Source organism: Crocodylus siamensis, chromosome 4 (assembly GCF_052110815.1).
Source record: "Crocodylus siamensis isolate JL-2025a chromosome 4, ASM5211081v1, whole genome shotgun sequence".
NCBI classification, from domain to species: Eukaryota; Metazoa; Chordata; order Crocodylia; family Crocodylidae; genus Crocodylus; species Crocodylus siamensis.
This window is the reverse complement of record NC_143398.1, coordinates 121,467,175-121,490,407: the sequence shown is the minus strand read 5'-3', so window position 1 is coordinate 121,490,407 and position 23,233 is coordinate 121,467,175. Positions and strand designations below refer to the sequence as shown.

Here is a 23,233-nt window from a genome sequence, read left to right as displayed (position 1 = left end):
CACTGATGCCACAGGGCTGGGGCAGGAAAGGCTGGGAGCAAGCAGGCGCGCTGCAGCCAGATGGGAGCTGTGGTTTCCACTGCCAGTAGTGATGTGCAGGCAGCCCCGAGAAAGAGGCAGCTGGCTCTGTGTGCCCCATCCCGCTCCTGCCACCATGGCTAAGCCCAGTAAGGTGCTGCCCATGCACTGGGGCCTGTGCCAGGCCAGGCAGGACCTTCCATCCCCGCCTGTGGCTGGGAGCAGGAGGATGCGAGCAGAAAAATGCCCAGGGTGGAAGATGGTGAGGCGGTTCTGCTGCTTGTTCCTAGGAAAGGCAGTAGAGACTCTTCTTTCCAGGCAGCACCAACTGGATCCCCCTGGGCCACCACCTGTGCAACCTGCTCCCCTGCAGGGTTCTCCAATGTCCCAACCCCACCCCCCATAAAAATTAAATTTAAACACGTAAATTACATTTAATTCTGTAAATTATACAGTTTGCAGGTCCATAGTATAAAAAGGTTGGGAACCCCTGCCATAGGCCCCTGCCTGCCTATACCCCTTGCTCCTACCACCCCATTCTAGGCCCTACAGGCGGGCTTTTGCGCAGGTTCCTGCGCTCCTGATCACTTTCACTCCCCCCACCCCGCCACCACTTTCCCCACTTTCTTGCCCACCCATTTGCTGCTCTGCATCCCGTGGCTCCCATACCCACAATAACATACCCACACACACACACACACACACATCCCCACAAACTCCCATAACCACCCACCCACAATTCCTCACAAACCCCACACCCATCCCTTACCCCCTGACACCCATACATACCTCCCACAATATACAAGTAAGACTGCATTTTGAGCTTTTATGCAATAACTTTTGATTTGTGTGTGTTTGTGCTGTATTTGTAGATCAAAAATATTTTTTTTAATTACATTAAAATATATTATTATCGTTGTTTGTTTTTTGGTAATTTTTTTTTTTCCCCCTAGGTGATAAACCCTCTTCCCCAAAAGGAGTACATCCAGGGGCAAAGGGAAGGCCTTCTGGTGACAAAGGTCAGAGGTTAAGGGGGTTGGACTTTAGGTCTCAAGATGGCAACCAGGGGGCAAGGCATATGTCAAGGGTCAGGGCTACCCATGCAGCCCTCAACAGCTTGCCAAAATTGGGTAAGTGGCCCCATGCCCAAAATAATTGCCCGCCCCTGAGTTAGGACATTCTAAAAACTTTTACCAGGTTACTAAACACAAAAATACAATGAACTGCGCAGTATTAGACAACGTCTAACCACAGAAGGACTGTGGTCATTTCCATGCAAGAGTCAAATATTTCCATGTAGTAGACAACAGAACAACATTTTTACTGAGCCTGCTGCAGGACACAGGACCATGTACATATGGATACTATCTGGTACCTTGAAAAAACCACTGATAATAAATAAACAAACCAAGGATGATTCAGGCCCAGCCTACATTGGCTATTCCCTTTTGGAATGCATCTTGCCAAATTTAAGTTAGGCACCGTACGTGATATAATAATACAGCAGAGGTGCTAAGTACATGGGGGCCTAGGGCCCTGGCCCCTCTCAGGAAGGTGGCTGTCACCTGAATTGCATAAAACTCTCCACATGTCCATTATTGTAGTCTTTCTCCCACTCCCGCACATCAGAAATAAAAGTCAGCACCTATGCAATACAGATTGTGCCCTTCCCAACAGAAGTAGCATGGAGTACCTCGTAGTTCCCCCATGACATTTGGGTTTGCATTCCTCTCCACCCTGCTGACAACACATGAGGGCTGCCCCTTGATACAAGCCGGTCTTTATATCTAGAAGCATAGTTTCAATGCATATTTTCTTACAGGCATTTGCCTGCTTCCGACAGCGCCTGGAAAGCCCTTCCTACATCCTCACAGTGGAAAGCCTCTACAGAAAAAATACTCTCTCTTATTTTCTGTACATGGAAGATAATCTCCACCCAGCTCCAGCCTGGGCCTACATGAAGTCCTCCTCAGGTAAATGCTGCAGAGGAACTGAGCCTTGCTTGGCCAAATTTTTCCTGTAAAACACTAACCTAAGGATACATCAGGTGCAAAGAACAAAATACGAACCTTAGCGCATTACTCTTCACAAATCCACTACAGTAAAATCTTCAGTTAGCAGGTAGGGAAACCAAGGCAAAGATACATCAAGTAACCTGGCCTCGCTGCCCAGTAGACTAGTGGTAATACTTGCATCAGTCTAGGCATCATTCCTGACATCAAGAGAGGTTGAGAGAAGAGAAGAAAAGCTTCAGCACAACCAGTGACAAGAAGTACATTAATTTTTTGATGTGGCAGTTTGTTGACTCTTTCGTCTTGTCATGTACAGCAGGAAGAATGTTCATGGGATTACAACAAGCTCGCAGCAAACAGCTCTTTATGATTATCAAACATCTCAGCTTCAATTTGATGTTTTATCACCTGCCAACCCTCCACTTCAAAAATAAATGTTTTTGTTTATACAGGGAACAAAAATTTGTAAAATATCAGCCCAGACTTAAAAAGCCCTAAACCATGTTAGAAAAGTAAAATTAAAACGTTACTGAAGCTATAAAAAGGAGAAATGGAAAGGAACTTGTCTATTGCACATACACAATAATTACTTTTCATCAGGAGTTTTAAGGATGTATAATACACAAGCACAATCTATTGTTTAAATACATTTCCTGCATAGTTTTTAACAATATATGCTGGAAATATGTATAAAGGATAATACACAAAATGTGGCTAAATGTATTCCATATTATGGATCCATAATACAGAATGCAAATGATCCTGACTAAGCATTCACAGGAGACAGTCTTTAGGGTGCATGCTGTGAATGTATATTATGAATAATGCATAAAACTTGGCTAAATCTTAATGAGTCCATTGACATCCTATGGGGTCCAAAGGAATCTCAGATCCCAAAGCATGTCAGTGGCATATTACTCTCCTCCCCCGCCTCATTTCAAAATATACTTTCTTAAAAGCGAAGGAAATTAAAATACAAAGTGGAGTGGGGGTGAGAGGAAGGACACCTCTGTTCTGACTTATCCCCAAAGTCAAAGCAAATTCAGATTTATGGCTTGAGCACTGACTTCCTCCACTTAAATCCAGGTGCTGCATGATATTTCTGAATTACAGGTGGGCATTATTTATTGCTTGAACACAGAAGGAAGGTGGCCAACATCTCTACTTCCCTGTCCTTCTCGTGTCCCAACCTGTGAGTACAGGAATATGTTTACAGGGAGACACCCTAAAAAAAAATAATACTATTCAAACTCCCCTAATGGCTGTGCAAAATTATTCCAGAGGGCACTGTAAATGAAACAAAGGCATAGACAAAGTACATGGTCCAACTGAGGCATTCTAATAGCAACATCACAGTATTTACAAATGAAAAAACTTAGCAGGGAAAGATATGTGCCCAAAACATTCACTCATCCTAGATATACAGCCTATATTCACCCAGCCTATACTGCCCAACACAGGCCAGGTGAGTGCCATGAACTCATGCATCCCATATTTCAGCCCTTCAATTTGTTTGAATTTGTCAGATTCAAACAGTGGTAAGATCTTGAACTCCAAGAACCCTTTTTAAAAAGCACTGACGAAGAAAGAGGAGAATAACTTTCCTGGGGACAGTCTGATAGAGTTTTAGGCTCCTTTTCCAACCTCACAAAGAGAAAAGAAGAGTGAACTCTGTGACCAACTGGCTGAACAGGGAACAACAGATTGCCAAATAAGAACTTCACACTCCAGAGGCCACCTCTATAAGCAAAAGTCAGAAGCCAGGCATGGGATAGGGGTTTGCAGGTGAAACAAATTGGTGTTAACAGTGGAAAAGAGCTGGTCAAGGAATATCAACTTGTAAGTATATTTTAATGGGTTTTTTTCTTCATTTAAATTTCCCACAAAATTATTGTTTTTTCCCAGTAAAAATCAAACTGAAAACTATACCATTCTGTTTCCTAAAAGGGTGTTAAAATACTGTTTTCAGTCAACATTTTTTGTTTTAAAAAATAAAAATATTTTCAATAAATGAATTTCTAGTTTTGATTTCTAAGGGTTTTTTTTTTAATGTAATCAAAAGTTAAACATTTTCAGCAACAAAAAAACAACCCATTTCTTCAGTGAAACAAGTTTCAGCTGGCTCTGCAGCAGAGCCTGACTCTTTGAATTTATGAACCTGTAGAAGAGACATGTACATTAAGCTATCACTGGATGTAATTATCTGTGTGTATTTATCCATAAATACATGTAATCCCTTCATACTATATCACAGTGTTTACCCAATTTAAATAATACATGTAATGTCTGTATGGTTAAAACATAAATTTATGCAACAGATTCAGCTTTTTTCTATGCTAAAAGAGTACATTTTGCCTCGAATACAACATAAAAAGGGGTCAGGCCTTGATATAACAGTTCTGTCAAACTATTTTACCTTTGCAGCCTACTGCACCACTATTTATACTTACTACTAGTGATATGAGCAATTGCTTCCTTGTTCCCTCACCCCTCCCAGGTGTCACCATAAGAAAAAAAGAAAGCGAAGACTCTCAGTAGCACTTTCCTTCTCAGCAGGAAGCTAGAGAGTTTGTGATATCCATTTTGATACAAAACCTAAATTAGGCCTCTGGAAATAGGTAATGCATAAAAAGAAGCGTTTTTTGTGTCACAAAATTATTATTATAGGTTACTGTTAACCCTTGGAAGATGGAAGTGAGTTCTGCAGCTCCCTACTGGGTTGAATATTTGCTAAGAAATCATAGGCACTACCTTAGCAGAGAGTTCAGGTGTGCTCCATGAAAAAGAGAACAATCCTGTTGACCCATTGTGTTCTGATAGCTAGTTAAGGTGTAAAAGCATTGCCAGTTAAACAAAAAGGAATATCATAGCATGTACATACTCTGCAGCTTTCTTGGGCTAGGATAACTTGTCAAAGGAACAGTAGAATGATTTTTCTAGGATCAAAAAGAAAATTGGTAGTTCAGCTGTGAATAAACTCCAGGCATTCTGACTTTCAGACCTCACTACACAACAGACCTTCCTTTTCACTGCCCCTGCTCACCCCCCAACCCCCATCACACAGTAGCAGAAAATAAAAGGTTTGGTTTTTTTTAATAAAAGGTAAAATTGTGACTTTGTAAGTAATACTCTGCAAGTTATGAATAAGTGCTACTGAAAATCCCAGCATTTGTACCAGGTTTATCATAATTACGGGATTGGGAACCATAGAGTTTATACATATTGAAAATGCATTTATTTTTCAGAACCATCATCCCTCAAGTTGGAAGAACTGGTCCATAATTAAGATGCAGTGAACCACAATATCTTGCACTAAAACTGCACTACCTCCTGTTGTGATGCAAGTTGGCTCAGCATTACTCATCATTTGACTGACTTTCCTCACAAAATGAGCCATACTGCAAATTCAATCTGTTATCTGCCTACATGATTTAATTCAAGTTCAGTTTATCCCAAGCACTTCTTTTCCTTCAAACATGCAGACTTCAAAGAGCTGTAAACTGTGATCTGAAATGCAAAAGTAACTGCTGACAGTAATTTTTACCTAAATTTCAATTAAAATAAATAATCTTTTAAATAAAATATGATAGCTTCTTTTGACACTTGAGAGGAATGGGAGTGCAATAAACTGGAGGATGGAATTAGCTCAGAGTATACCCATCACAGACTGGGTACCTAAGGCAGATGAAAAGGAGTCATGTTTCCCACATCTTTATGTATAAACAAGATAGACTGAGGTGTCTGCTAATAATCTGCACTTCTGCCACACCTTCTATCCAACGACACAAACATTTTACAAATGTTGCACATCATAACAGAAGCCTACATACCTAGTTAAGTAAAGGTTATTTAATAGATAATAATAACTAGGTTACAGAGAATCAGATCATGAATTCTTTCCATCCATTTGTAATCAGCTACTCACATGAGTAAACTTACTTCAGAAATACTATTTGGATGGGTAACAATTCACCACTCTGAAAGGGCTTATGATCTAGCACAGAGAGATGATGTAACAGAGACAAAAAAGTACCCAGAAGTTCCAACTCCTAGTTTTTTGCTCTAATGATAAATAATAGTACCGTTTCTCCTAGCTAATCCTTCCTCTCTCAGTCATACTGGGTATATCTACACAAAATGCTGACTGCGCAGTAGCCTGATACTACTGTGCAGTAGCACCACATGGTAAAAACCGTGCTGAGATGCTACTGTGCAGTAGTGTCACTTAAAAGAAGTAAGTTGGTGCTATTGCCCATTAACCGGATACTGTTCATTTACTAAGTACTTGCTTATACAAGTACTAAAAAAATGTGCAGTAACCACTGCACAGTAGCATCTCATCTAGATGCGCCCACTGTGTCCTAAGAAATAAAGAGAGACCACTATTCACAACACAAGTGGGATTTATTCAAGCCTACTGAGGAAAATTAGCCTCTGCTCTTCCCATCTGCAAATGTAAAAAGAATTCTGAGACATGTAGGGAAGAAAATATTAACAAAGCTCATCGCTGGAAAGAGGAGAGGGAAACCTTCTTCATTCCTCTTAAATCTTTTTGGAAAGAGAAAATTCAATACTTCACAGTACCTGTGCTTTAGTGATATAAAAATTAACACCAGCTTTTCTTAATTGCCCAAAAATTAGTTTGTAATATTATACTGAGCCTCATATTACCCAATCACAGGGAGCATCTAACTCCCAAATGGATACTTAGATAAAATAGTGCTCTGTTGATTTGGAAAGTACATACCCAATTTCTCTTTTTTGCTAAGTTTCTTCACAGCTCCATCCCCATGAAAACATCCCTCTGCACATTTCCCTGTGCTGTATCTAGAGCCTGTTCAGAAATGGATTCACTAGTAGTTTTCCAGTTACATTTCCACCTCAGTTCATGTTCCTCTTTATTTATTCTGAAGTTTTCAATGTAAAACAAACAGAACTACCACCTTCCTAACATTACTACTATCTCACAGTCCTCCAATGCAACATTAAAAGGAGGCAATCTTCTCCAAAGCTATGAAACATATGCTGCCCTAAATTACATTGCAGTTGCTGCCCTGAGCTCACACACTCTTGAAGAAGGCTCCCAGGGATCTTTCTCCTTCTGTACTGACTGCATTTACTGCTTTAAAATATTTTTATCCCAGACACTGAAGTGCCAGCCTAGCAGCCCTTCATGCTAATCCTAGCCTGGGTGGCTGTTCTTAAGGGAAAGCATTCAAAAATTGTAACAGTGCATCAACTTTGACCCTTTTCACTTAAAACATGACTTTTTTTTCTGGGGGGGGGGGAGTTTTAGACTCCAGAGGGAATCACTGAACTCTGACCTGCTTAAAATTAGTTTTGTTTTAGTGCCTGCATGGTGAGTCAATGGGCCAATTTTCCAGACACTTAAGACTTCTGCTCCTGAAGATTCCAGTTCAAGTCCTGGACTCTGCTTACTGAGGTCAGATCAGAACACTTTGTTCCATGGCTTCAAGCAATGAATTTCCAGATTTCTGTATCCTTGCCAGATGTTGGCATGGTTGGTAACAAGTAGGGCTGTAACCAAGCTAATTTTTTTAACTGTAAAGAGTTTTGTTTTGCAATACATTTTGTTTTGCAAGCAGTTCTCTTCAAAATTCAGCAGTTGACAATGTTTACATGGCTTTGATAAACATTTCATGATAAGCTGGATTCTTTTAGGGGGGAAAGATATGTACTTTGTTAGCAATGCAGCAAATAATTCTCAAATAGGGTCTGGTTGAGTGTACCCATCTCACTGGGAGTAACTGATTTGATTTTTTTTTAATCTGTCACAGGCATTACGCAGACTAAATGAGTCACCATAGATTTCTATGCTGCAAAAAATAGCATCATAATGCTTCATTTGCTCTTCAACAGGACATCAAATATGGGACCTAATAAGAAAAACCCTGTCAGTTAACAAGTAAAAAAAAAAATCCTAGGAAATGAAACCCCAGCATATATAGCCTGAGATCTGTTTCATACAGAAATAAATATCATTCCCCAGAAAAAGAAAGTACTGCCAAGAAAAATAATTGTCCTTACTATGAGAACAAGTGCCATTGCTAATTATACTTCATTTATTTCATACCTTTTACTACAGGATCTCAAAGGACTTTACAAAAATCAAATCTTACAATCTTACAACATCCCTCTAACATACTTTATACCCAGGTACATGGAGTGGAACTGAAGCAGAGAAATTAAGGCACTGTCTCAAGCCCCAACGGAACTAAGGTAGAACCAGGTCCAGAACTCAGTAGCTGGCATCTGTTACATTTCATCTTGCTTTATGGTCACTGTTAGGAAACAGAGACATTTTCCAGCATCTGTCACCACCAATTTGATAGTTAGTAACTCTGTAAGCATGATGGCAATTTCTGCACAATGCCCTAATCTTTCTGGATTTGATCACCTAAGAACAAAACATCCAGCACTACTACTTGTTCCAACATTTTAAATAGACATCTAGGATTTTTCCTCTTTCAGAAAGAATCAAGCTACTGGAATTTAGTTCCACAGACTTTGAGACAGATCAATACTTCACACAAATAAAAAATATAAAGTGATAAATAATTACATACTGGTTCTGTGACAACAGAATGACTCACCCCCTCTTATACTCTAAAATGACTCCCCACACATAAAAAGTCTTACAACACACATGGGCTTTGCATTATGCCTTGAAATGTACCCATGACAGACCCAAGGGAAAATAAATTCCCAAAAGGGAAGGGCAGGGCCATGCTGACAGCCCTTTGGTTAAGCCACCAGCCTTTTAGTTGAAATACCTCAGCTGATCAGCACTGCCGCAGGATCAGGCAGAAATGACCAGTTTATGAGATGGGTTCAACCCAAATCACTTAGGAGTTCACATACTATAGTGCTAGAGACATGCAAACAATGAGCAAAGTTTATTCATCACCAGTAGGATGAAAAACCCAGTTTCAAACGTGCCAACTTAATGCAAAGGTACAGAGAGAGCTGTCCCTGGCAGGGTGAATCAGGGCAACCACCCCAAGCCCCATGTTTTGAGGGGCCCCATGGAGCAAGGTGGAGCAGTGGTGGCATGGAGCTGGGTGGAGCGGTGGCTCCGCATCCAGCCACTCACTACCCCCCGCCCTCCCACCACCAATGCTGGTAGCAGCTTCTTTGGGTCCAGGGCCCATGGGATAGGAGTGGAGGTAGGGCCCTGCATGGGCTGATCTGCCCCCAGCCCCACACCCTGCTTGTGTCAGCTCTGGGTTCAAATGACCAGGTAGAGGTCTCAAATTTCCAGCCAAATGCATAAATTTAAAAGCAGTAAGAAATTCAAGTTTCTGATCATCTAGTGCTGACTTCCCCCATTCATAGGCTTTGAGCCTTTTTCACCCACTGCAAACATACCCACTCAGTCAGAAACCATGCTGCAAATCCTGCACTTTGACCCCAGTTTCCCTTCTCTCTCATTGCAGACCTCACCTCTGCCATAATTGGACTAAGCCACAATTAGCTGGGCCTCCCTCTCTGGGCGTGTCTACACATGCACTTTAATGTGCAGTAGCTTATTTTATTGAGCATTAAAGCATCATGTAAAAAAACCGTGCTATAATGCTAAACCACAGTAAAATAGGCTACTGCACATTGTCACCTAAAAACCATGTGCAACAGTTACTGTGCATTAAGGCAGCCTGATGAGCATTTCTTTAGTACCTCACCTGGAAGTACTAAATTTAATGTGCATTAGGAAAAGCATCTTAATGCACCTATAGATGTGTCCTCTAATCCCTAAACTCTGTTAAACACTAGGAAAGTCACTTACCTGATCTGACTAGGGAAGAGTTGGATCCATAAAGCTGGGTATCACCTACATGTGGGAGATTATGCAACCCTTGCTGTGAATGGCATGATGCTAAGAAGGATAGAGACAGACATTTATCATTTTGGCCGAGTAGCCACAACTATGTTTAATAATACACCAACAACAAGTAACTTCTGGGACATAATCACTCCCATCATAGGGGAAAAAGGGGACTGATTAGTTTACCTCTGCCCATCTCTATTAAGAAATCTGGGGTTTTTTTCTTAGAAAGTTTAGGACACATACACCCAACCCAAGTATCTTTTGAATCTTGCCATTACAGAGTATACTAGACCTGATTCTGCTGCACTTTATATTATGAATTACCACTAAGCCTTGTGGTCACTGGAGTGAAAGAATCTGAATTAACCAAGTTAATCAACACCTGAAAGATCTCTGCCCCTCCAAACTTTTCAGATGTGTTGGTGATGGTGAGGAAGTTTTTCTTCACCTCCTACACAGCCTTGGCTTAATCCTGCAAAAAAATTCTTTGTACGGTTGTCAGGCTCAAATTGAAACTTCTGTCAGCTGATTTTCCTACCATTTCCTCAGTCTCAGGTCATCTGAATACCTTGACGACCTGTAAGAACAATCAAGCACAGAAAGTGTCTAGCAATAACTAGGCTGGCCAGGTATTTCTCCAAAACTTAATGTTTTGGTCCAAATCTCCAGTACTCTCTCAAAGTTCCATTAAAATCAACAGAAAACTGGAGCATCCACTGCTAGGTGAGGGAAATATTAGCATTACATTTGAAGAATTATTGCAGCTCATATTCTGCATTTGCATTATCACGTTTTTTGTAATTTAGGCTTTCTTATTTTTTTTTCAAATTTTGAATTTTGATTACATAATTTAAAAGATTAAATTCATTCCTCTATCTTCCTTAACATAAAACAGAAGGAGACCCCAGTTTCTCAAGAGAATTAAGTACACGACAGATTCTAAGGACATAAGTAATTCCATTGGCTTCAGTGGAACTGAAGTGCTTTAAGTCAGGCATATATTTGGGGGAAAAAATCCTTAAACAGTCATAAAAATGCATCCAAGCCCTGTGCCCTGCTTCTGGAAACTTTATTCCCTCTTTACATATAGTCAAAACCTGACAAGAGCTCACTGTCAGATTATGCAGGAAATCTGCAAGTTTCACCAAGGTGTGATCTTATGCTTTTTCACACATTGTTGTATCATGCCGTGCCAGAACACTAGCGTATGCACAGTTCTAAAATAGCTTGCTTTATTTCAGCACAGCATCGAAAGTCGTACTGAAAATCCAACAAGCAGACCTCTAGAGATTTGCTCCTCTGTCACTTGAAAACTGATAAGGGGTCACAATTGTCTTCCTTACTAAGAGAAAAAACAGATGCTTACAACCTCTCACCATTCCAAATCTATCTTTTTTTCCTCTTCTTCTTTTTCCTTTCTTTTCTTTTAAATGAAACTCTATCACTGTCATATTTATCTTTTGTCATCTTGGCATGGGACAATGGGGTTTAATGCCATCTCATTGAACTTACAGTTGAGAAGGAAATATTTTTTTCTTCTCTCAAATTTGAAACCAACACTTTTTTCCGCTGGCCTACTTTCTTTTAAGTTGCTTTTTAATTATTGATGAAAATGCAATAATGCATTACTTTGCTGTGCAAATGTTTAAAAGAAGATAGCGTGTCTTTCAAGTAAGCAAACACACATGCTTATATAGTGGGTTATTGAAAGGAATTTTGCAGGTGATGTTTTCTTTCGGGGAAAAAAAAAACAGATCATGTGTTCATTTCTCTCCCTATTTTTCTTTAACCATGTACTTAACTGAATAACATAAAACAAACAAGTGCACAGCTCCACAGAAAAGCAATTCATGGTCAGAAGGACAAAAAACATTTAAAAGCTATATAACAAGGAAACTAATCAGAAATGAGTATAAGGGGCTTATAAGTATGCAAAGTCAATGAAAAGATTCTCTAGTTCTTGAACTGTAAAACAGTAAGTAAAATTCTGGCCCACTAAAATCAATGTAGTCAATGGCAAATCTTCCACTAATTTCACCGAGAGGATGAGATTTTCCTACTAAGGAAAGTATGCCATCAAATCAATTGAATTTCAGAGGAAAGTAAATGCCCAACTCCCTTAGTCTCCTTCAAAAATTGCAGGCAGAGATAAGACTTGATCCCTCCTACATATAATTTGGGATGGATCAGATCTGTTCATGTGACCACTTAAATTAATAGCAAAACTCCCACTGACTTTAGCAGGTTGAGGATTAGGCCCATAAACTGTGTCATTTTCACTGAAATTAACTGAACTTTGGGGTGTTCATGGACTACATGGTTTATACCATAGATGCAATATCAGCTTTTGGAAAAATGACCAGCCAGGACTACAGAATGAATTCAGATTTATAAATATTTCATAAAACAAACTGAAATATAATCAAGAAAAATTAAAAAGACAATGCAAACACATTTTGAAACACAATCTCCTCTAACGGCATCATTCCTTAGAGCAGTGGTTCCCCAAACTTTGGTCTGTGAGCCATTGGTGGTCTGAGGCCAAGATTAGTCATTGCACCTACTCCACAGATTGCAGCTCCCCCCCACCATGTTGGTAATTCAGTATCTGAAGCTAAGGGTGGCTGATGGTCTCCAACAAATATATAAAGCATTGAGAATAGTCCACCAGTGGAAAAAATTTGGGAACCTGTACCTTAGAGCTATATTGCATGTGATTTTGTAAACAGCAGAGCCCTAAAAAACCCATGCAATTTTTCCAAAGCTAATACCTCACGCATAATCTGATCAGTTTCAGTAAACCTGCCCATCTATTAAATCATCAAGAAGTTAAACACTTATTGAAAAAAAATTAAAATACACACATGACTTAGCCCAAGTCACATTTAAAATATGTCTTAGGAACTGAGGAACTCTGTCACTGGAAGTCACTAAGACCTAGACATTTTTGAAAATTCTATTCCTAAACTCCATCTTTTGTAATTCATCAAATTGCTTAAACACATGCTTAAATGTCTTGCCAAAATGAGATGGATTAGAGCTTGTTCTAAAAGTTAAGCAAATACTAAAGTGTTTTGCTTAATTAGGACCACAGAACAGATTTTTACTGCTCACATACCATATTTGGGATCCATTTAGTGTAGCACAAGAATGTTTCAAAGCATCTTTTCTTGGAGAAAGCAAAATGTATACACCTTTCTAATAAAAGTAAGAGCATTTTACCAAATGCAAATATTTTGCCTCTTAACAAGGGCAAAGGAATAGAATTCCAAAATAAAGGACAGTGGAAATAAAAGACCTGCAAGGATTTCAGAAAGTTTCACAACTGTGCAGTGGAAATGTTACTAAAGTCTCTTAAGGCTAATTCTTTATGCTTCACTTTCAACATATTCTGCAAGGATTTATACATGTATTCCTACTGATATTAATGATGTTTTAATCAAATCAAATATTATTCTAAAATATATACATATTGGGAGAAGTGTCTCAAATTCAAATAAAATACCATTAATATCAGCAGGAGTAAATTGTGTGTGTGTGTGTGTGTGTGTGTGTGTGTGTGTGTGTGTGTAGGCATGCTCACATACATGTGTGCACATATTAGATTTTGAACCTTTTTCTTCTTTTCTGTTCTTTTATACATTTTTCAATTTACAGCTTCCAAGTAGAAGCCACTTCCTCTACCAATCCAAAGCACCAGGGTTTGAGTGATAAACAGGGAACATTCTCGCTTCCAAAGTGCAAGACTTTGTTCTCCTCCTCCTCCCCCCACCTTCTACCTCATTAAAGCATATCGGATATCTCTATCATCTGAGGTTTCTTGGTGACCTGTGTGAAATGAAATGGTGGTCTCATTATGGTTCCTGGTACAGAAAAGACATCAAATCACAGAAACCACAAAAATCAGTTCTCTCATTAGCAGTATCAACAGAAAATTCAAGAATTAAGTCCTCCACCCAACACATCACTCAAATGTGTTTAACTTCTAGTGAGCAATCCTTCTACTCATGCTTCTATAAAAGCATATGCGTAAGTGTTTTACTGGATCAGGACCTGAATGGGTAGGCCAGGAGTAAGCAACCCCTGGCACGGGTGCCAGAGTGTGGCCTGCAAAGGCATTTTGCTTGGCACATGCGCCATGAGGCAGATGGTGGGGAACGGACGGGGGCTGTGCTGCCATGACAGGAATCAGGCCCCTCACAGCTCCCCTGCCATCTGCCCCCTGGCATGCCAAGATCTTACAAGTCAAGGCTGCAGGTGTTTTGGGGCACTCTGCCCAAAAACACTGCTGACCCCTGGGGTAGACTGTGTCATCTTCTTATTCCTCGAGGAGCTTTCTACACAGAAATGTTGAGGTCCCGGTGACAATGCAGTGCACACAATTTTGCATAGCTGCTATCTGTTACACCTTTCTAGGGGATAGAGACCTTCAGTTTCCAGAACTGCCTATCAATTTCCTTTCACAAGCACTAAATTCACATATATATATTTGTATATATGCATCAGCATTCCCTCATTTGTAATCTGCCTCATGAGACTTAATATTATTCCCCTACAATTGCAGAACTTCCATCATACCGTCCAAAATGTTACTCACCTAAGGCAACCCTGTTTATAGGAATGCCTCATTATATATAATTTCAGGTTTCAATTCAAAACTGTTTTATAGAAGTGACAACTACCTCAATAATTTCCACTCCAACTCTATCTTTGTTGGTTATCAGCAGCAGGCATGAAACTGATGTCATCAACAAGTTTGCATTGAGAACAAAAAAAACTCATCCTAAATTTGAGACTACATAATGCATGGGCTAGGCCTCATGCCTGTAAACTGGAGCTAATTAATTACCTTGAACTCATTAATCTTAACCACAGCAAACTGTATGCATGGTTCACATATACATCCTCTCTCACCCTCAAAGACATGACTGTGGTCAATGTGTGTTCCACAGAACAAGGATGGTCTCGCATCTAATGGCAGTTTACGTTTGACTTACAAAAGACTCAGCTTCAGACCCAGGATCTGCCATATACTAAACACACAATCGTCTTCCAGATGTGGATGAGCAACGTGGAATATTGCATCTTTCACATCAATTATCTATCTTTTATGATTCTTACATACAGAAGCCTGTGTACCCTTCACAGGAAGTAAATTGTGGTTACAGGTAAGCAATATTGCCTTTGTGGTTTGACTGGTAAGCACCGCAGTATCACCTTTGTGGTCTGACTGGTAAAATCTGATCCTGACGTCCTTATCCAGGCAAAACATTTAATATGTACCTATATGTACATAAACATGCAAATTATGTGTGCACATATTGGCCAGTTTCAAAAGGATCTAGTGACTTTCGTGCCCCTCTTGACTTACTTTAAGGAAGGCTAATTTTCAAATGTACTAAATATCTGCCATCTTAAAATTAGGATACTGTACGGTATATCAAATTGGGCATCAAGAAACCAAAGCACCTGAAATCACCAACCCCATTTTAAAATTATGTCCATTATACACAAGGCACTAATATGTGGGTATATATGTTTTCCTAACTCTACATATACTATTAAAGCATCAAAATCTAACACTAATGTTAGTGGAACTTTTGGTGCCAGAATTAAATTCTAATATTTGAACAAGTCACCTTTGTGAATAAAACAGATTACAGATTAATTTAGATACCTGTTACATGAAAAGCATTTCAACCCAAAAATACAGAAATTAGGTCCTGCCTTAAACATCACATTGAAATTGATTTCCACTGTTTTTGATGGGTCCTGAATTCTTCTCAGTTTACATCTGCCTCGTGAGGATTGCCTCCTGCTAGGAGGTAAGTTGCTGTATCATTAAAAACAGCATTCCCTGCTGAGAGAAACAACACTTCCATTCACTAAATAGTGACATTAAAATAGTCACAGGTATTTCAATTTTTTAAAAGATTGTAAATTAACTTTTTAATCCATCTGTTCTGATTGAATAAACACTTAGTTAGCCAAGGTATTACAAATATTTCCCATAGTTTTTGATTACATCAAAAACATCAGACAAGACTACCAAAAACTGAAAACTTACTTCTACTTGTATCAATTAGCAGTTTTTGTTTGATAGCAGTTAAAGATGCAAAACCCATAAACTTTGTTCCAACCTGGATCAGCTTAACTAAAGGTATGATTTTAACTGATTTACATGAACAGCTGCAAAACATAGTGTAGACACTCTTAATCTAATTTAAACCAGTCAATGGTTTATCTTTACTGAGTAAAGAAACTGAATACATAAATGAGAGGTTTAAATTAGATTTAAAGAGTGACTGTGCTGCATTTTGTAGCAGTTTAACTAAATTTGTTTTTAAAACATTTTAAAGTTAAACCAGGGTAACTCTGAACATTTACAGGCCCCTAATTACAGCTCTACTCCAGCCCAATAACGCAAGCATTTCCCTAGTAGGGCAACCAAGTGCTCATTCTCTATTATGCTCCTTACTCTGTCAAATGCTGAGTACCTCCCAGGAGATAATGAACATCTTCAATGGAGAGTTTGGGTGTACAGCATCTCCTAAAAGATGCTCAGTAACTAGCAGCATCTGGTTCTCTGGTGCCAAATCTCTGGCATCTGATATCAAACCAATACATGACAGACTCTTCCCCAGTATTGTACAATGGGTCACAAACCCCCTATATGCCAATGTATGATTCTGCACTGTGAGCTCTATGAGATTCTGGGAGGGACTATTCTTTAAAAATAACCTTTAAAAAAGTAACCTTTGACCCATATTTCTCAGTCTATTTCCTAGTTTCTTAATCTCTGAAAACCTGGGCAAAAGAATGCTCTTTTGCTTTACCACCAGCCTTTCCAGGATATTTTTTTTAATTAAAACTACAACAAAGGTGGGGGGAAAGACCCTCTGTTAAGGAACAATTCACTGAAGGGTCTTTTAGCTGACAATTGCCAGCACTGTCAGGGCCAGCGGATAAAATTTAACTCTACAAAGTGCTGATGACGATGTGACTCATTCACAGTAGGAGATGGTGCTCAGGGCCACTCAAGTTCGATTTCTGGTGTTGCCACTAGGTTTAGGAACAGTAACCTTAGCAAGCAAAGATTCTGTAGGTATTTGATGTACTGGGCAAAGTAGCATCTTACAATCACCTGCCTCCCAAGTGGATGGAAAGCCAGCAGGAGATCTGTAGGAAAAGAAAGTAATTGTCCTTTGTGCCTCTGAAAATGGCCAATATTAATAGATCCCATTGTGGATTACCTGAGTCTTATTTCATGTTTGTGATTCACAGAAAGAGAGAGACAGGTTGTATTTGACAGAAAATAAAGCTGTCAAAAATATTAGACAAGACCCTCTTTGGACTGTCAGGAGGCATATGCTGTCCACAACTAAAAATAAAAGCATGTGCAAACTGCATTTTGCATATAAAAACACACTGTACATATATATACCTTACCCTTAAAGAGGCATGAAGCATACAAGGGCAAAATACTACAAGAATGAGTTAATCTTACATGTTTCTAAGATGCCTCTCAATGTAGCAAGTGACTTACTGGACTTCAGCTCCGTTAGCAGCCTGTGCATAAGTGCAAAAACGTACTCGTCTTCTCTGAGCAAGCTGCATTCTCACCCTCTATAGAAAATGACAATGAAGGGAAATACAAAAATATCATAAAGATTTTCCCAGACCAGATGATTAAGTCTGAGTCCTTAGGTCTCTCTTCCATTCTGAAATTCAGGAGGGGAGACAGGTTTGGATTCAAATTCCTTGATCTTAGAACTTGGTCTATGAACTAATATGAAAGAAACTTTTCTGGAACTGGTACAGACCCAAAAGAGGCAGAAATCTCCAACAACTTGCAATATTTCAGTGCCGTGAATATGAATTAACCTTTGGTTCAACCTTGAACCAAACCCTTGTGTAAACCTATATGGATCCCAAAATTACCACATACGACAATCTCTAATGTCTTTGAGAGAGAAAGAAAAAAGTGGAAGGAAATAAAACCAAAATTACAAAAGGAGAGTTTATAGTATATTAAACAAAACCTACACATCGTAAAAGGTCACTCCAATAGCCTGAGGCCCAGTTACATAGTACTTTTGCAGGCATGGCTCCCATTTGCCATCAGTGGGAGTATTTCCTGGCCCGTTCAATGAACACCAAATTGTTTGTATGTAGAAGAGAGGAAAACATACTTCATTGCTAATAAGAAAAGAATTCTTATAATAATACTAATCTATTTATAATGGTCAAAGAAGATCATGGCTTCCACCAACATCACTGCAGCATTTTGGCAATATTGTAGCATTCTGCTGTATTTTTGGAAGGATCACTCATTACTTTCTCTTAAATCTTAGAAAATGTTTCACAGTGCTGTTTTTCAATTTATCCATAAATCTGCATCACAGGATTTTATATAGGTATGAGCACTACGGCAGAGGCAAAGCTCCTCTTACACACACTGTGTTAGGATACTGCCAGCAGCACCAACCCACTTATTGGTGCTTTGTTCCTTTTATACTTTCCATACTAGTATTTAAAGTTACTTGTAAACTTATTTCAGGCCTAATTGTAGAACTTTAGGATAACTATCTGAGAACAACTGTTTCCCAATCCTGAACATTAAGAAATTATCAATATGAGCTAAATCTCTGGCAGCTTAACAATGCTGATCAGCCTAAACAAGTGGGGCAAGTCATACAAAATACGAAGATGCAGTAATATATACATGTTAGGCACCAGCACATTATTCTAAATGTATGCATCTCAGACATATGCCTTACCATTTCGGTGTTTACCAGTAAACATCTAAAGAATTACTGAGTGATTCTTGCCTGCTACTACAAGATCATGACAGCAGAACAAGTATGGCCTAGGAAAACTTCTGTAAACAGAAGCATAACATTATATAGGAAATATGTATATGTTTATATTTCCTTTCCAAAGGCATGTATTAGCTTCCAACATTTATAAAAACTTATGCTAGACTAAACTGAATGCATCTGCACATACATGTAGATGAATGGAGTTAATTTGAAATAGCCAATACATCTCAAATGTCAGTTTGTTTACAAGAGCTGTTTGGGCTTTCAAGTTCTGTGTTGCACACAGTGCAGCGTTCAACCAAGTGAGTTTCAGTGCAACAACAAAAAATCTCTGATATAAGATTTCCACGCATAATGGCTGGGTTTTCATTGTCATATTATGTAGTAACATACATGCTATCCATTGAACAAAATGATGCCATCCTTTCTCTTTCATGAGCACAGAAGAACTTTACAAAACAACCATTGTGGCTATAACCTTGCTGGATCTCAAAGCACAAAACTTTACCCCGTCAGTCCTGGTTCCATATTTGTAAACAGCACAGTTTACAGGAAGAAGGATCTACCTTTGAGGCAATGATATTTTCTACCACTGGGAAGGATTAAGGAGCTACAAAAATCATAACAGATACAGTATCCTTCATCAAGCAAGTTTCTGGGGCTACAAGGCTGTACTATCATTTGCTGTATAAGGCCCAAGAAACGCCCCTGGCTCAGAAGAATCTGATTTTTAAACCTCAGCCGCTGACTTTAGCAAACTAGCGGGCTGTGAGGTGAATTTAACACAGGAGGAAGAACCAGGCCACTGTGTTCTGTCGCTCTGCACCTGGAATAAGGTTTCTTCCTTGGATGTGAATAAAGCTGAAAACTGAACATATTCCTTGAAAGCAAGGGGGGAGGCATCCTTCTAAAAATTCATCCCCAAATTGTCAAAAGCACCTAAGGCTATCATTTGGTTTGCCCAACATCAGAAGCAACCTAGGACTTCCAATCTGCTTGGCATCTAGCCCCTCAATGGTTGGCATCTGCCCCCCTTGCCTAAAATCCTGCTCAAGCCCCTTTTTTCTTTTCTGACGATGGATGTGCTGACACATCCCCACATGCCTCGGCTGCCTTGGCCTGCTGGAGGGAGGGGTTAAACCAAAAAATCAAAGCACAGCACAGCTAGGCTGGGGGCCCTTATTTCTAAGTACTAAGGAAGCAGGTCCCCCATAGGAACGGATTCCCACACTTCTTACCCGTGGGTGACTACTGGTGCTCTCCCTGGGGGCTGCTCATCGCCTTCCCCTCTAGGGTTAGAGTCAAGTCCCTTAACTTTCCAGCCATCAGTGCCTGGACCAGGCAGAGCCGGGCTGGGGGGAGGGCTCCGCGCACTGATTGGTAGAGGGTCTGATTTCTCCCCCCACCCCCCACCCCTTCCCTTCCGCACCTCTTGTCTCCGGGGCCCGCAGCCCAGCCCAGGCCGAGGACCGGCTCCGCTCCCTGCCCTGCAGCGCGGCGCCGGGACGGATCCAAGGGGGGGATCGGGGCCGGGAGAAAAGGCGGGACAAGTTGCTCCAAACTTTGCCAGCCCCCCGCAGCCGCCCGGGGCCCCCGGCCCTGCCCCCGAAGTTAGCCCGGAGCTGGCCGCGCACCTACCCGCCGTGCGGAGCGTGTCCTGGCCCGGGAGGGAGGCGGGAGGATGCTCGGGGCTGGGCAGAGGGGGCGCGGGCTGCGGCTCGGCCCCTTCTCCCGCTCTGTGTGCGCGCCTGTGCCTCAAGGACGAGGTGAAATCCCTGCGCTGGTCAGAGGCGGCTTCAGAGACAAACACCACAATGCGAGTGCAAATAACAAAAGGCAGGAAAAAAAACCCGACAGAGTGGGAACAATGGGGGAGGAGAAGCTTTTCTGTGCAGTCTCCAGCCACCTCCGACACCCTGGGAGAGGGGAGCTCGCACTTCAGCTCCCTTCTGATCTCTCCTAAACAAACCCTGACCTCCTTCCCGGAGCCGCCCGGCCCCGCCCGCTCCGCTGCGAGCCGGCTCTGCCCATTGCAGGCGGCCGCGCTGGGCCGAGCGGACAAGCCGGTGCCGGGCTGCGGCTCTGCCGCCCGCGCCCCGCAACTTCGCACCGCGCGCCACGGGCGCCAGAGTCCCGGGACGGCCCGGCCCCCGCCTCTCCTCGCTGCGAGCAAACAGTCGGGAGTTGGGGGGTGCTGTCGATGCGGGGTGTTGGTGGTGTGTGTATGTTGTTGAGGGGGGGTGCTGGTGTGTGTGCTGGTGGACCGTGTGTGTGTGTGTGTTGTTGCTGGGGGGGGGTGTACGTATTGGCGTGAGTGCTGGTGCATGTGTTGGGGAGGGTGCGCTGGGGGGGGTGTTGTTGCCGGGGGTGTTGGTGTGTGCGCGTTGGGTGTTGCTGGGGGTGCTGGTGGTGTGCGCGTGTTGGCGGTGGTTCTAGTAGTGTTTGGGAGGGGGAGGGGTGCGTGTGCACAGGAGCCCCTGGCCAGGCGAGCAGCTGTCAGCGCACTGGAAAGGCGCACGGCGCAAGAAGCGAACCTCTGGACGGGAGAGCGCGGCTCCCTCCTGCTTCTGGGGAGCCTCCTTCCTTCAGCTTCCCTTCTTAATCTTCCTTATCCCTGGGCTGGAGACTTTCCCGATCCCGACACTCCCCCTCCCCCCCCCCCTAATTTTTGGAAGCTACTAGTAAGTGAAGTAGTCTGAGCTTCTTTTATTATTCTTTCGCCTCCCCACTCTCACAAGCAGGGGAGAAACCAGTGCAATAGGCGCCGGCGGGAAAGGGGGGGCGGAAATGAATCGGAGGTGAAGCAGCCACGCACTCTTTAAGAAGGTGGCGGTTTTAAAAGCACCTGAGAGTCACCGTGGGGCTCATCTACGCTAATAGGTTTGCTCCAGGGAGAGAAAGAGAGAGAGAGAGAGAGAAAGAGCCCATCGGCTTCCCCCGGCACTCAGAGAAGTCCTGCCCAAAAGTTACATGAGCAGGCGGGAGCCCTTCGGCAATGCAGGGTGATGAAAGTGTGCCCAGGCTTGGAGCACAGCGCAGCCCACGAGCAGGTCCCAGCTATCTCCTCTACGCTGACTTTCATGTACTGGAAACAGCTGCGGATTTGTTTTTCTTCCACCCAGAGCAGGCTAAAAGACACACACTCCACCCAAAGGGCACAATCTTTACCTGTCACCTCTGCCCCCAAATTCTCTCCCTCTCTCTCTCTCTTTCACACACACACACGCACACGCACACATACAAGCAAAAGGGACAGGCTTTACCTGCCACCTCTCCCCCCAAACGCACACTCTCTCCCTCCGTCACACACACACCCTCCACCCAAGCAAAGGGGCAATCTCTGCCTGTCACCTTACTTCCCAAACTCTCTCACACACGCGCACGCAGAAGGGGACAATCTCTACCTGTCACCTACGCCCCCAAACTCCCTCTCTCATAAACTCACTCCACCACCCCCACCCCACCCCGAAGCAAAGGGGAGCCCCTGCGCCTGTCCGCCCTCCAGGGGCCGGGCCGGGCGCCTGTGCGGTGGCGGGTCGGGGGGGCGGCACCCTCTGATCCCCAGCTCTCCTAGTCTCTCCCCACGATGTGAATGCCCTCCCCCCACCCCCTCCTTTCTGTCATCTTTCTTGAGAAGCTCCTCAATTGAGCGCAGCCATGTCTCCAGGCATCCCCAGCCTTTCCCAGAGTGCAACACCACGAGCCCGAGATCAATGCCCACATACTGTTTACTCTTAATCGCAGCAGGACTACAACTGAGGCTGGCGGCTGGCTCGGCGGCGGGGCGTGCGCTGGCTGCGCGGGGAGGGCGGGGCGCGCCTGTGTGCGTGTGGACGATTTCCCCCGCTCCGCTCTCCTTTTCGGGCTGGGCTAAGCCCCACTTCGCAGCAAGCAGACTTCTGACCGCCCGCGCACGCCGCTCCCGATGCATTCACGGGCTGGGGGGAGGGAGAGAGACATCTTCAGATCTGCACCCTGGAGCTGCGGGAGGGGGAAAGAGAAGATCCGAGTCCTTTTTTATTACTCAAGTAGGTCGGCTCTGTGCAAGCAGAGCTGTGGGGTTGTGGCTTGCTCTTGTGTTTACTTGCAAGGGGCTTTTGTTTTTAATTGATTAGTGAGCACGTGCTTTTTATAAACTGCCTGAGCAGGCCAGCTGCGAGTGTCACTTGATTTGTGACAGCCAGTGGGAAATGCAGAACTCCCCACCCCCGCAGCCAAATTGTTCAAAGAAGAGTAACTTCGGTTCATCTCGGCTAGAGAAGTCTTATCTCCTACCAATATTTGATACCCGGACGAGTCCAGTAATTAACAGAATAATCAACACAATTTCCCTGCTTTCTCAGGGACTTAAAAAGTCAGCCTCTACAATTCATGAGCATCGCAATCATTTTTTTCGGCTTGGATGCCTGATTGTATATGATCTCTTTCTGTGTGCGCGTCCCTAAATAATTTTTAATCTTTGATGCAAAAGGACAGAAAGCATTAGCAGCATGGATAATACTCACAAATGAGTCTTCACACTGGGGGGGGACACA

At 42.3% G+C, this 23,233-nt stretch overlaps 1 protein-coding gene across 5 annotated transcripts in view; it reads right to left on the bottom strand.

Moving 5' to 3' along the window:
• Positions 1-20,683, bottom strand: part of SOX5 (SRY-box transcription factor 5) — a 914,829-nt gene extending 894,146 nt beyond the window's left edge. For 2 of the 5 annotated variants that reach the window (XM_090043598.1, XM_090043600.1), the window contains exon 1: positions 20,337-20,683. The gene's annotated coding sequence lies outside the window, so the exon portion shown is untranslated. Of the gene's footprint in view, positions 1-17,422; positions 17,440-20,336 lie in introns of those variants that run through there. The other 3 variants (XM_090043606.1, XM_090043599.1, XM_090043596.1) reach the window with 3 other exon arrangements.
• Between the last annotated feature and the right edge of the window lie 2,550 nt (positions 20,684-23,233).